Source organism: Grammomys surdaster, unplaced genomic scaffold (assembly GCF_004785775.1).
Source record: "Grammomys surdaster isolate TR1022 unplaced genomic scaffold, NIH_TR_1.0 150, whole genome shotgun sequence".
Taxonomy (NCBI): Eukaryota; Metazoa; Chordata; class Mammalia; order Rodentia; family Muridae; genus Grammomys; species Grammomys surdaster.
In genome coordinates this window covers 12471021-12475295 of record NW_021604608.1, presented here as the reverse complement: position 1 = coordinate 12475295, position 4275 = coordinate 12471021, and positions in this window count along the sequence as shown.

Sequence of the window (4275 nt, the reverse complement as noted above, 5' to 3'; positions counted from 1 at the left end):
TTTCACTATCCATTCATCCGTTTATTAATGGACATCTATGCTCTATTCATAACAGCAAGTAAGGGGAAACTACCTAAATGTCCATCTACAAGTGAGTGACTAATTTCCTTTATGGCCACACAGCATTCCTTCATGCACATATACCATATTTTCTTCATCCATTTATCGTTATTTTGGCTATTGTGGATAATGTAACAATAAACAGAGGTGCATTCCCTTGGCATGTTGACTTGGAGTTGGCTGTATGCCCACTTCTGTAGTAGCTACCCTCATTCATAATCTCAGCATTCTTTTTTTTTCCCTCAGAGCCAGCTTGTCAAAGTTACTAAGGAAGGAGATAAAGAGATTTAGGGAGTTGTGGTCACAGGGCAAGACACCACCCAAATAATTTTTTTTGATTATGCTTATAAAGGCATGCAGATTCCTGAGTTCAAGGTCAGCCTGGGACAGAGTGTGTTGAAGTCTAGGGCTAGGCTTGATAGGGTGGAATGCCGCACAGCTATGTTCTTGTCTGTGCTTGTGCTTGCTGTCTCTTTCTAACAATCAAGGGTCTGGAGTCCTGAGGTGCTGATTCATAGGATTCACAAAAAAGAACAGAGATAATGACTGAATTAATATATACTAGAGAGTTTTTAGAATTACAAAAAAGTAGGAGCAGAGAGCTGCCTGGAGATCTTCAAAGAAAGCTGATGAGAGAGAGAGAGAGAGAGAGAGAGAGAGAGAGAGAGAGAGAGAGAGAGCGGCAGCCTGAAGGGAAGCTATAGGCAGCCTGCTTGTAACCCATCATTTGTTTTGCTGCTCCCAGGGGCTCCTTCTCTCAGGAACCCCTCTCTAAACCTAGACTGGTCCTTGGCAGTTTTGGCATAAGGATAATTCTTACTTCGTATTTACCTTTAATAGGAACAAAATTCTGCCAACATTATAAAACATAGATACATTATGCTAAGCCAGATATAGTAGACATAAAATGATAAATACTGCATGATTACACTTACACAAGATTTAGAAATAAAATCCTTTAGGTATAAAACATAAGATGATTGTTGCCAAGAACTTGAAGAAAGGATGAAAGAGAGCCATTATTTATTACACATTGTAGTTTTGAAAGATGAAAAATGGATGCAAATCTAATGAAGACACTTACTGCGAGTGGCGGAGATGGAGACCAGAGGATAAAGAACCTATTGTTACTGCAATTAAACCGGAAATCTTTGGAAAGTAGGAAGACACACATATATGAATATTATTATATTATTCTTATATTCTTATATTATATTATTTACTGAGAACTGCATCATACTTTGGTTGTGTATTTGTAAAAATTTGGGGCCTACAGAATTCTTAGTGATAGTCTTGAGCATTCGATGAAAGCCCCACATTAATTGTACATTAGTAAGAGGGGGAAGTTATCTTTTGAATAGTGAATTTTCCACAGCAAATATTGAAAAGAGGACTTAAAGGTGTTTCACAAGTTGAGAAATGCTTAAATGTTTCCTATGATGAAGCCAACTATACATTCTGTAGATAAAAGCACCAAAATTCAGACAGTAAACTGCTCACTATAAAAAAAATCTAGACATCAATAAATAAACTACTAGAAATGTCCAGATGAAGAGCAATGCCTAAAAGCAGTCTTTAAATGAAATAAAGATACGTACAACAAAGACAGTGAAACTAGTCTGCAAAAGATTATAGTAGATGCAATAACTGTTTCCATGTATTTAAAAGCAAATATAATTTTAGTGATGAGAGACATAGACAATAGATATTTAGTGACTAGATTCACCATATAAAGAACAAGACTTTTTTTTTTTCTTCTGAATGGAAATTAGGAACAGGATGTCAGCCTTATTGGATTAAGGACTACTGGAATCCACATTAACTTTACATTTTCCTGCTTCCAAATTAGATTAAAGTCTAAGTGGAAGTGTCTTGGGACTTCAACATATGGATTTGGGAAGGGGAAACAGCACTCAATCCACATATATGCAAAGTAATACATTCTATGGCCACTAAGCAATATTATTTGTCTATTATCAATTAAATTGTTGCTGGTCCTTTTCTTTGCATAAACTTCACGTTGGTGTTTTAGCAGGTATGAGAGAGATTTTACTTTTAGGCAGAGAAAATCCTGTATAAATGTTTACTATTATAGAGAAAGCATAATTAACACTTTCTTCTTAGGATTAATTTTTCTACATGGTATTTTCTCATTCTAAAATACCTCGCAATGAGCTAATTGGTAATATATTAATTTAAAAATAAAATTTTTATGTGCATTACTGGCATGCTTTCTGAAAAGACAGTTTACTGATTAATAACATCCTTTAATATTAATTCAGCCACTTTTATCAAACATTGAATGCCCTGAGTATGCTTCATATTTATAACACAGTAGATATGATTTTAAAGAAACTTTACAACTCTTACAAACAACATTTCTCATAACCATTCTAATTTTCATTTGCTTCTGACTTCAGCAAATTATAAAACTGAAAAATTTGCTCATAGACTCACATGCAGTGAAGATCATATAAATAAATAGGGAGCTTCAGGGTTTTCCAAGTCTAGTAGAATGTCCTAGCCCCCCAAATTCCTTTATAGTTTTCTGAGGAAATCAATCCTGGTGACAATCTATCATTGGGCATTTTATCTGCCAACGTGCAAGCACTTTATATTACTTTGTTTTAACAGTCAGGGTAAGTAATTATATTAGTAGATTATTCTGTTGATTTATTATAACAAATTACCCTAACTAGGTAGCCAAACTGCAAACATTTATCTCTACAATTCCGGAGAGTGAAACACAGTATCACAGTGCTGGCAGATCAAAGAGATAGTGAGGACAATTTCGTGTTTTTCAAATGGTCTTTATCTCATTCTATAGTGAAGAGGGACAAAGTAGAAAGAGGAGGGAAGCATTAAACTCAATTCTGTCTGTGCCTGCAGAGTATTCATCTAACATGAGTGTTTCAGTTTCATAATTGCATACCATCCTTGTGGAAACTACAGCTTTAGCATATCAGCTTGGACCATGTAGAGGAATGAAGTACATAACATGTTTAGAGACTAGCTATACATACTGAGTCACATTCCTATTCAATAAATTTGTTTGACTCTCCTCTTTGGCATGATGGGGTTTGACTTCTCCAAATGACAGAATCATGTGGGTTTGGGGGGAGAATGCTGAGCAGAATGGCATACACATTTTAAAGACATGCTTTGTGAACCACTGTGGACTTAATCGTGGTCTCCCTTTCTCTCTTCTGTAGCAGCTGATACTATTTGACACAAAAATATCTTTGTGAATGCAAAGAATGTGAACACAAGCTCTTCGGAGTATTCTACACACACACACACACACACACACACACACACACACACACACACACAGAACACACACGTATACACATGCATATTTGAAAGAAACCTATGTCAAGTCACTGAGATTTGGAGTCATTTATTAAAAGAAACCAAATCTACCTCACTTCAAATTAAACAAAACAAACAAACAAACAAACAAATAAAAACAACTAGTACTCTTCAGGTTTTGCACAAACTCATGTTAATGGCAAGATGAATGCTGTGGGGATATATAGATGATTAAAATTAAATAAGAAATATTTTGTGATTAAAATCACAGGGTTAATTTTATTCATAAATCAAAAAGAGGTGTAGAATGTTTTCTGAATGGAGGTGACACATCATCTAATTCCTGAGAGACAAATGGGAGTTAAGCATCCAATGAAAATGAATTCTGAGGAGCGACACAGGCATGAAGGGGAAATGAACAATTTCTCATTGGGGGCTGCAATATCATTGATAACACTTGACTGTCAAATGAGTAGAAGTTGCTTAATAGATGTCTGGTTCAGGAGAGTCTTTATATCATACATTGAAGTTGTGAATTTATTTCCTTTATACCTTCTACAGGCATTAGGAAGTTCATAGGCAAGTGAATCAACTATATTATACATTCAAATTTAGAAAAAAGAAAATGTTATATGAAATGCAAACCCAGAACATTACAAAAGTAATATGTAAAAATAGTTACGTGAGAGCAGTGTGAAAATAGGTAAATATTGTTGCTATTTAAAGTTACTGGACACTTTGCTCAATTAAAAAGAAATTTAATGTAAATCGTCTTACTAGCTAAGCAAACTAAACGAAAGAGTTTTTTCCTCCTCTGGTCTTCGAAACCTATGGGAAATGAAAATATATGTTTATAGTACAGTTATGATGTGATTTGGAAGTACTTGTTAAGCAGCAAAATGA